This window comes from Pinus tabuliformis, chromosome 8 (assembly GCF_031772625.1).
Source record: "Pinus tabuliformis cultivar Carrire ecotype Pingquan chromosome 8, CPIR1, whole genome shotgun sequence".
Lineage (NCBI taxonomy): Eukaryota > Viridiplantae > Streptophyta > Pinopsida > Pinales > Pinaceae > Pinus > Pinus tabuliformis.
This window is the reverse complement of record NC_142294.1, coordinates 519510829-519522724: the sequence shown is the minus strand read 5'-3', so window position 1 is coordinate 519522724 and position 11896 is coordinate 519510829.

The window sequence follows — 11896 nt, the reverse complement described above, 5'->3', positions numbered from 1 at the left end:
AATAGATATTTTCAAAGTAGTGATAATATATTTATGGGAATCTTTAGTCTAGTACATTCAGATATATGTGGACCAATGACAAGAACCTCCTTGGGTGTCCACTTGTACTATGTAACATTCATTGATGATTTCTCTTGAAATACTTGGATCTACTTTATGAAAACTAAGGAAGGAGTCTTCAATAAGTCCTAGGAATTCTAAGCATAAGCCTAGAGAACCTAACATGAAGGAGAATCAAACTCCTAAGGTTAGATAATGGAGAAGAGTACTTATCCAAAAACTTTAGATATTTTTGTAAGGAATCAAGAATTAGAAGGGAATGGATCATTCCTTACAATCCTTAACAAAATGGCGTAATAGAATGAAAGAATAGAACAATTGTATAAGAAGTGAAGGTGATGATTCATGATATAGACATTTTGATGTTATTATGGGAAAAATACGCCAACAAAACCATTTATGTTCAAAACCAAAGTCCTATCTAAATATTAGAGGGAAATGCACCTAACGAAGCATTCACCAAAATAAAACCTCAAGTGAGTCATTTAAGAATATTTGGTTGTCCCATATATGTTACGTTAAGAAATAGGAGAGATAGAAGTTGGAACCTTTTAGAAAGAAAGGTATATTTGTTTAATAAAATGCAACTTCAAAGGCATATCGAATGCGCATATCAGAAACATGCCAGATTGAAGTTATTCAAGATGTTACCTTTGACGAAGAAGTAGCCTTCAGTAAGTCTAGAGAGTCTCACAATGAAATTTATGATGAAGAACATGAGGCTCCAAAGAATGTAGTTATATATCCTTCTAAAAAAATCATTCATTCTTCAAAATATCAAGAGGAGTCAACAAAACCATCAAAATGACCAAAGCCTATCAGAGAGACTCTTGTAACTAGAAAAAAACTAGAATGGTGTTGTGATACTCTATATGTTTTATAAGGACATGTAGCCCCTAAAGGTAAATTCATAAAAAGTAAACAACCTCAAATATACTTAGACGATATGAAACTAATCAAGCACATCATTGGTTTTGAGCCCCCTAGTTATGAAGAATCACTAGACAATTAAGTTTGGAAATATGCCATGATGGAAGAATATTAGTCCATCTTGAAGAAACATGTACGAGAGATACTTCTGAGACCAGAGAGGTTATAAGTGATGACCTCCAAATGGATCTATAAGATAAATCATGCAACAAATGGCAGTATTAAAAATTATTACTTTCATTCCTTCGACTATGAATATTTTCTCTAGGACATTATAAGGAAAAATTTTATTTATATTATTTTTCCTATAAAATATAAAGTTGATAGGTACAAAATGACAAATTGTGATTTAATTTCTCTTAGATTTAATATCAAAGATTTCGATACAAATGTACTAATTGAGTGAGTCTATCATATGAAGTGGAGTGTGAGGAGAAGCATTATTTTCTATATAATATGTTATTCCTCTAACCCTGTTACAAGACAATTTATTATTCCATGTTAACCATAAGACAAATCCGTCTATGTGAGGGATGTTAGATGAATCATACTTCCATGCTTCAACAAGAAAAATAATATCAACTTCACTCAATATCAAACATAACATAGGACCTTTAGACCATGGGAAGTCATAATAGAACCTTAAAATAGGATCTACAATATTCCCAATTGCTATTTATTACTTTTATTTTGGTCTCTATCACTAACAATAGCTTTTCTATTTCTAACGATTTCCCATTTTCTTTCTTTCCTTCCTTCATTTACCTTTAGAACCTCCTCCCTTAACTTACCTTGGTATCATGGAACGAGGTCCTCATTTATAAAGAATATTGTCACTTGTAAGATTGTAGATTTACTTAGTATTTTGAATTTATGGTCAATATTTCTATTTGGTCCACTTTATATTTCTTATTTTCTTTCTACCTCAGGGACTCGATTTGGACCGGTTTATTTTTTTTGACCACAATGTGCCCATCAGAATTGACTTAACTATTAGTGGGCATTGTGGAGACTGTTCTGCTCTAACATATCCAAATTCTAGTTTGATTATTGTTCAATTTCATCGTTGACGTATTTATCTTTGGACCATGCAACTTGGAATGATGGTATAAGTACTTTCCCTACATTATGTCATGCTGCCGAACCAAAAAAACACTAGAAATACTCACCTTTGTGTACTATTCGAACATTCTCATTTTGCACAACCATTGTTTATCTTAATAGAAAGACTGCGTGTGAGTCGCTCCCTTTTACTAATACAGTTTGCATCATTTAGTTGTGTCACTGGCATAGAATGCACGAAAGCCTTTGCAGAAGGGTGCTTACATGTATGTATCTTTGTTTGTTGAAATATAGTTCATGTTGTAAACATGATTTTTGTTTTGGCAGGCGTGGATTGAATTATTTAATTTTTTTTGTTTTAAAGAATTAATTGAAAAGTAAAATAAAAATAGAATAAAAAAGTTTATAGTATATAATTTCGTTTGGTATGAAAAAGAGGTGCAATTCTTTCTTTACTTAATATGGAATTTATTTACGACATCTAAAAATAATGTTGATATTACACACTTGTGATTTTTTTTTGTGTGTTTAGATGATATATGATATTTAAAAGAATTATATTAATACGAAACAAATTAGTGCCAATCTTAAATAAAATTAGTGCCTCCATTTGAATTTGTTGATTTGGTGATACCTATTCCTGTTCAATCCTTTCAACATTTGATTTTAAAATAGAAGATTCATCAAATGTTACATCTCTACTAATGACTATCTTTCATGACATAGGATCCCACAACCTGTATCCTTTCACAGCATAGTCATACCCAACAAAGACATAAAATTTCGATTTTGGATCTAATTTTGAACGTTGATTTTTAGGAATAAGAGCATAAGCATCACAACCAAATATCCTTAAATGTGAATAATCACAAGACTGACCTAACCAAACTTCTTCAGGAATTTTACAATTAATTGCTACAAAAGGTGATCTCTTAACTAAATAAAAAGAAGTGGATATTGCTTCTGCCCACAACTCCTTTTGTAGGTTAGTATAGTTGATCATGCTTCTGGCTCTTTCCATAAGAGTCTGATTCATACGTTCAGCAAAACCATTTTGCTGAGGAGTATAAACAACAGTTTTGTGTCTAACAATTCCTTCATCCTTACAATATTGTTCAAATTTTAGAGAAGTAAATTCACCACCATTTTAAGTTCTTAAACATTTAATTGATTTACGTGTTCTTTTTGCTACCATTGCTTTAAATTGTTTAAAGACATTGAATACATCAGCTTTCTTTTTCATCATAAAGACCCAAACTGTATGGGAGAAATCATCAATAAATGTTAAAAAATATAAAGAACCTCCATATGATACAACAAGAGATGTTCCCCACAGACCAGAATGAATATTGTCTAAAATTTCTTTACTATTATGACTTCCATTTTTAAACCTTTGTTTACACTATTTTCCATACACACAATGTTTACAAAAATCCAACTTCAAGGATTTCAAATCAGGAAGTAATTTATGGTTCATTAGTAACTAAAGACCTTTCTCTCTCATGAGACCCAATCACTAATGCCATAGGCAAATACATTCTTCTTCTTTCTCTAACACAACCGTCGCTTCACTGACTTGAGTACTTCCTTTGAGTTTGTAAGGATTTCCAACCTTTTTTTCTTTCATAACAACTAGGGTGCCTTTTGAGACTTTCAACACTCCATTTTGACCTATAAACTTATAACCATCCGAATCCAACACTTCAAAGAAATCAATTTTTTATTCAATTCAGGTACATGTCTAACACTAGCTAATGTTCTAACTATGTTATCATACATTTTAATCCTAATATTTCCCATCTCAACAGTTTGAGATGATACATTATTACCCATAAACATGGAACCACCATTTACAACTTTATATGAAGTAAACCAATTTCTTTGTGGACACATGTGATGAGAAGCACTAGAGTCTAACAACCACTTTCAAAATACTGAGATACATTACATACAGGTAAAGTTTCATCTATCATACATAATTCTTCAACAGATAAAACTCCATCTATCATACCTGAATCAACCTGATTTGCTTCCTTCTTTGGATTATCAGACTCTTTTCATTTCCAACAGTCTTTCTTGAGGTGTCCAATTTTATTGCAGTGCCAACATTTTTGCTTACACTTTTTTGCCTTTGATTTTGATCTGGAAGACCCCCTTGTTTTTTCTCCTCTCTCCTTTGACCGTCCGCTGGCTATCATGGCTTCTAGTGCAGTTGTTTCAATACTAGATTTCCTTTGTACTTCTTCAGATAAGAGAGCTCCCACAACTGATTCAAATTTAAAAGAATCAGGAGTGCTCAAACTGATTGAAGTTATGAATTGGTCCCATGACTCAGGTTGAGAACACAACAAGGTTATAGCTTTGTCTTCTTCCTGAATTTTAACTTCCATATCTGATAATTGGCATATACGTGTATTAAAAATATTTAAGTGTTCTGCAACTTTTGTACCCTCCTTCATCCGTAGACTGTACAATTGTCTTTTCAAATTTATTCTATTGGTTAATGATTTTGTCATATATATTTTTTCTAGTTTTTCCCATAAACTTGCAGTTGTACTTTCTTCAACAATGTTGAAGAGAACTTCATCTGCCACACATAACCTGATGGTACTGAGAGCTCGGGCATCCAAGTCCTCCCAGTCCGAATCTGTCATGCTAGTAGGTTTCTTATTTGCCCCATTTCAGTTTCCATAGAGAAAGGTTGTTCTTGCCAGTGAAATTCTCCATCTCAAACTTTGCATTCATCATCTTGGCCATTTATTTCCTCCTAGGCTTTCAATCTTTCAACACAATAAAAATTTGATTTGTCTTCTTCCAACAAGGGTTTTCCAATTTTTTTTTTTTAATTTTTCCTACTTCAATTTTCTGAAAAATTTCACAAATCCCCAACAAAATTCAGAATTTTACTTTCCCAATTTTTTTTCAAACTGACTTAAAAAACCTAGAACAGTTTTTCTGGAAGAATTCCCTTTCCTCCGTTCTTCAATGAAATGAAATCATTTTCTAGAAATCAATGAAATCCTTTTCTAAAAAAAATTCACAAATTCCCCTTCTTTTATTTAATTTACTTCACAGATTTCAAACCCTGAGATTTCTTCAAATACTCAAAAAATTTTGTATTTAAAACTTCAGACAGCTCAACAGATCTTCAAAAACTTTGGAATTTTTGTTTTGAATAAATACCCAGACTTTTGATCAAAGGCTTTCTTCTGAGATTCTCCTCCTGACTTCAAATCGGGATTTATTTGAATTCTTAGTGATCTATATGCAGGGACAGGGGGCTGGCAGCTGCAAGTGGTGACATCTCTCTCCAGCAACAACACAATTTCACCTCTACATGCTTCTTTCCAATGTGGCTTCTCTCCCTCCAATGTGCACGACTTTAATGTACAAGCTTTTCCAAAAGAACACAATGATTTCTTTTCCTTCAGCGGCTGCTCCTTGTTAGACAGGTGGCTTAAACAAGAAATGATAGGAATGAACCCTGTTCATTTCAATCTTGCTTGGCTTAGAATCCAGATGAGCTTCTTGACTTCCTCACCGAGTTCAATGACCCTTGCCTAGGTTGGAATCTAAGCGAAAGCTGAACAACTTCCAGAAGAAAGGATCATGCACACTGGTAGTAGCAATGACAGATTTGGATGTTTCAGTTTCATTCATCGAAGATGATGCTGTTTTGGTATAAATACAATGCCCCTGTAAACATGGCGTGCTTCTAGATATAATGCAGAAACTGAGCAGCCTCCATATGGACACTTATTCTATTCAGTCTTCCACAACAGATAAAATCTTTACTCCTATACTCAAAGCTAAAGTTTAGGAAATGTTTAGTGGTAAATGACCCAGCCTTCCTTTGATACCATGTAGCATCTCTGAGGGCTCCCAATTTTCATGCAGCGTCTTCGAGGGCTCCCAATTTTCACGCAGCATCTCTCTTTCGCCTTTTCTTTTGCAATGTCTCTCTTCGAGGGCTCCCCAATTTTCTCAACTCAAATCAATAGCTCTGATACCAATTGTTGGTGAAGAAGCTAATTAAACAAGAAATGTATAAATGAAACTGAATGCAATGACACAAGCAAAAAAACACAAGATTTTACGTGGTAAAACCTTGATAGAGTGTCAAGGAAACATCCACGGGGCAAGGGATTTGATTCTTTATTCAATAAACAATTATTTTCCATGATTACAATAGTTTGAGGATTCATCAATTATATAAGAGCCTCCTCCACTACATAACTGTTGCTTCGGTATAAAACTAACTTTGCAGTAACTAATACAATTTACACATATTTAATATATTAGTTGTCAAATTCCAACAAAATCATAACTGGATTCTCCTTGGAAATACTTGGAATTTGGATCCATTTAACTAGGATGATCGTTAAATACCATAACTTCTATTGATTAGGGTGATGTAGGCCAATCCATAGTTTTTAAGCATCTTCGTTAATTTTATTGCACACAACACAACTATAAATGGTTGGTGACGTAAATAATTTGATATCCAAACTGCGTTTTTGCAATTGCTAACCATGCTCAGAACTAATTTTGAAACCAAGTAGGCTAAAAATGAACCAAACTATTCCAAATACCAAAGGAAGAGAAAAGGCGTCAAAGCCACACCGATTGTTCTTTTAAACTGAATCATTTAATCATTAAAATAAATAGAAAAACATTTGCATCTCAAAGAACAAATTTCATTTCAAAGATAAAATTATTTTAAGATAGGGAGTGTGACCGTACTGACAGTATTTAGTGGTGCAACCATTTGTAAGTGTAATAGATGTTCCTTCTTTTGATATATATAATGGAAAATTAAAAATATTAGAATATAAAATATGAATAATGAATATAGTATGATTTTCTCATAATATTGAATTTATTTGTACATTAACAATAATATTTTAAACCATCAAAAGTCAAAATCTCATTCCAAATGTAATTTCTAACTTAAAAGGCAAAAAATATCAAATTAGACAGCCCATTATATTCCATATTCTCACTCCAATTTTCCAGTCATCAGTGCTCACCCTAATTGATGTTTATGCTATTATAATTATAATATTTTAATGGATTTTATGCTTGGATAGAGTCCATATTCACAACATGGTCTCCTCGAAATAAACTAAACATCCTAAAATTGTTTAGTCAAAATATTTGTTTCTTTCTCGAAAGCAAATATATTATCAAATATACAAAGATGCTCTTTTCTTCCAGTAATAAAATGGCAGTCGAAGAAAATAACTACATGTGAATCAAACTACAGATGGGTCACCACATACTTATAAAATGTCGTGAATTAATTAAATTAGGTGATTCGGTGAATATTTACATAAATTAGAGAGGATTATGGACGAATATTTAAAGGAAATGCATGACATAGAACAAATATTTGGTTGATTAAAAAAGAACATTAAATCTTGATAGGAAGTCACTCTCTTGATGCTTACAATAATAAATATAAATTCCAATAACTAGATGAACTCTTGAGACTTGAACCCACAAGTGAACCCTTAGTTCTGTAAATTGGGTCGCAAATCCATGTAAAGTCATTTATATTTCACTTCTCTCAAAAAACTTATTGGGCTCTTGTTTCTATAATCCATAATATAAAATTTCAAATATACAAGATACAACACCACTGCATTAGCATCGAATTAGAAGGTCATTGTAGATCCCATCAAATTGAAAGGTTGCAGTGAATTGAAGTAACAATTTCCACTATGCTTCAAAGAACTTCATATTGCTAAATTTGGTGTATTGTTGCACAAGGAACCCTTTCTAGGTACCTATAATATAACTTCAAAACATTTTATCATTTTATGTATGATGCATTGTTACAAAATAAACTAGATACACTCTAAACCACCACATTTCAACTAGTCTAGCAAATTTTAGTTAAGAATTAATGAAAACATAGTAACATGTTTTAATAGTTCGTTCGAATTAGTACATAAACATTAGGGTAATGTAGGTGGCTTGAGTGACAAGAAAACATGTGACATTTACATGAATAAGTGCAAGAATAACATGAATAAGATACCTAGGCCACTAAATGCATGTCAGTGCACTCACACTTCCTATCTTAAAATAATTTGATCTTTGAAATGCAAACATTTTTTTATTTATTTTAATGACTAAATGATTTCTTTTTTAAAAATTGAAAATGTGGCTTCGTTTCCTTTTCTTTGGTATTTAGAATGGTTTGGTTCATTTTTTATCCCTTTTTCCATCAGTTCCCTCCTCGGTTCCTTTTTCTTTGCACTCTATTATGATAGATATCTTCTACATGTTATTATCACTCTTCCCAATAGAGATATTATTCTTTCCTCCTCTAGTAGGGTTCATAATTATTGTTCCTAGGCTCCTGCACAATCCCTTATATTTTAACAATGCTTGGTTTTGTATCTTTAGCCCTCTAGGTTCTATATTTAGATCTTAAGTCATTCTTGTTTCTTTCTATGAAATCTCTTCTCTCAAAGTTCCAGAGCCTCTCTTTGTAGGTTATAGGTCGACATTAGGTAGGTTTAAGATAAGTTTGGTTCACTTCAAAATTCCACATCCCCTACAAGGCCAACCATTAAAAGAGAGATATTTAATTCCAAATATATATAGTGAATGTGCATGCATATACAATAAGTTTTTAATTCTTATGTTAAAGAAAAAAAATATTTTGAAATTTTTTTTAACAAAATCATAAATATAAGAATATTGAATATTGAATATCATATTATATGTTAATTAGTCCTTGTTTAAGTTTTCAGCCTCAAATTGGCATATCTAAAAGATCATCCTAAAAGAATTATTTTGTTTATAGTATTTTATAAATTACAGTATCATTTTTAAAATATTTTTGGTTTACCTTTTAAATTTTAATATCTTTTTTTTATGAATTATTATTTATTAGTTATTATAATAATTTTTATTCAACTATATATTTGAAATAAAAATGGTTAAGATTCAATTTTATGATCTTGAAAATATTGTTAAGAAAATAGGTTATATAGTATTTAGGTTTTTTTAGATAATTTGTCAAACATTGAAACTAGTATTATTCAAATGATTCTTGATCTTATTTTTTTAGATAATAATTAGGGAATTAGCTCACTAGGAAACTATCTCATTAACTACTATTCACTCATTAACCAAGTAATTTCTCTATGGTCCTCTCATTCCTTTGAGTCACCACCCTTTGAGGAAGAACCCATTTCTAAAAAATTATTTTAGGTCTCAATAATCACTACGTGGATGATAAGTATTTTACTGTTATGCAATATTTTAGAATATTTTTAATATAAATTATAAATTAAAGTTTAATACTTATCTAAAATGTAATTATTTCATTTCTTCCTTTTCCTTCCCCTTTCTTTCTTTCCTTTCCTGTTAGCTCCCTATAATACTAATGATGCCCCCATTACTATTGTAGTTGTATCCCTTATTAATATTGTTGTGCCCCTATTGTCCCATATTGTTATTACTATGCCCCATAGAATCACTCTATTGTTATTTTTGCGTCTTTATATTATTATTGTTAGGTCAGCTTGGTTATATTGTGACCCCTTAGAGTCCTATATATATAGAAAGGAGGTTTTTTCATTTGAATCATCCAAGAATTGTTCATTTACGTAACGTAAAGGAGGCTGCCCCCTCGAAGAGGCTGAATTCTAAGGTGTTTATCTATCTTTTCTATCTTTTGTGATTTGGTTTCATAACATTTGGTATTAGAGGTTTGGATTCTAGGGTTTCACTGCTCCAAATAGGTCATCATGGCATTTTCACTATAAATTTTTCTGTGATGTTTCAGAAGAGAAAAAAAACACCCATTTGAGAGAAAATCACACCAAACCTCGGGTTCGAAATTAAGAGCATTTCACGCTATATTTGCGGAGATATGATCTGAGGAAGCTGGTCTTTTTGTAGACTCCTGAATTACATTCCAAATAGGTGACCTTGTGAAAATCATCATAAATTTTGTTTTGAGCATCAGATTTCAATTTCGTAAGATGTTACAGAAAGAGGATAGACTATAGTTTCCTGTGTATATTTTTTAGACTCAAAGGCCAAAAAAGTGACATGTGACACTTCATACACGTCTACTCTTCTGAAAAGGTATGTAGTCAGGTCATCTTGGGAGATAGTGCATAACTCTTTCTTGGAGAAGCTAAATTCGATCAAACTAGTGGCATTAGAAAGAGGACACAGAGGGCTACTACAGGTCGTAATTTTAGAACTGGAAGATTTGAAATTGCAGAGGTACATTGGATTCAATATCGGGTGACTACAAAGTAAAAAAAAAGGTGTGTATTTTTTTTAAATATTTGCATAAGCTTGGTTTGAAAAATTAGTTTGAAGGAATTCAAAGGGAATAGTGAAGCGCTATTATTGGTAATTGATGCCTTGAAGAAAGAAAATGGAAACACCTGGTAAACAACCTGAAAGCTCTAGCATGACCCATAGAGAAGACGAAGAAATGCTACATCATATATCAAACTAAGATCAAGCTATCCATGGGAGAATATGTATTGAATAGCCCAATGCTTTCCGTTCCAAAGGGATGTGTTGATGTTGTACTAGGAGTTCAATGGCTACAATCCTTAGGGACAATAGCTTTTAACTTTCAAGAACTTTTCATGAAATTTTATGTGGAAGGAAAGGAAGTTGAATTAAGGGGTATTGCAGGGAAACCGAGAAAGATAATAAGCTCTAACGATATGATAAAGCTTTTAAAAAAGGAAAAATGAGGTGTAATTGCACAATTATGTTCGCTAGATGTTTCCACATCGAAATCATCTATTTCTCTAGATCTCCAAAAAGTCTTGGACAATCATTCCAATGTATTTGAGACTCCCAAAGGTCTCCCACCTATTCGTGATCATGATCATGTTATTCATTTGATTCCAGGAAGTGTTCCTCCAAACATCATGCCATACAGATATCCCTATTCCCAAAAGCGTGAAATTGAATGTATGGTTGTAGAAATGCTAGAGGCTGGTATAATTCAACCTAGCCAAAGTTCTTTCTCTACTCCCATAGTATTGGTGCACAAGAAGGATGGATCATGGTGCATGTGTCTCGATTATAGGGAGCTCAACAAGCTCACTATTAAAGATAAGTTTCCCATTCCTGTCATTGATGAATTATTGGATGAATTGAATGGATCAATTTACTTCACCAAGTTGGATCTTCAGGATATCATCAAATCATAATGAAGACTGAAGACATTACGAAAACAACATTTAGAACTCATGAGGGTCACTATGAATTTTTGGTCATGCCTTCTGGCCTTACCAATGCACCTTCTACATTTCAAGGTTTGATGAATTCCATTTTCAAACCCTTCCTTAGAAAATTTGTGTTAGTATTTTTTGATGATATACTAATCTAAAACAAGTCTTGGAAGGATTATGTTCAACATGTTGACAGGGTGCTACAACTATTGGAGGGGAAACAATTATATGCAAAAAGATCCAAATGTTTCTTTGGAGTATAAGAGGTGGAATATTTGGGTCATATTGTATCTCATGAAGGAGTTAAGGTAGACCCTAGGAAAATTAAAGCCATTAAGGAATGGAAAATCCCCAAATCCATAACAAATTTGTAAGGATTTCTAGGGTTGACAGGATATTATTGCAAGTTCATTAAGAATTATGGGAAAATAGCAGCACCTCTAACAACATTATTGAAGAAAGATGAATTTTCATGGACTTAAGAAGCAACAAAGGCCTTCTAACATCTTAAATAGGCAATGTGCCAAGCACCAGTCTTAGCTATACCGGACTTCACAAAAACCTTTATTGTGGAATGTCATGCTTCAGGAAATGCAATTGTTGTTGTTTTAATGCAA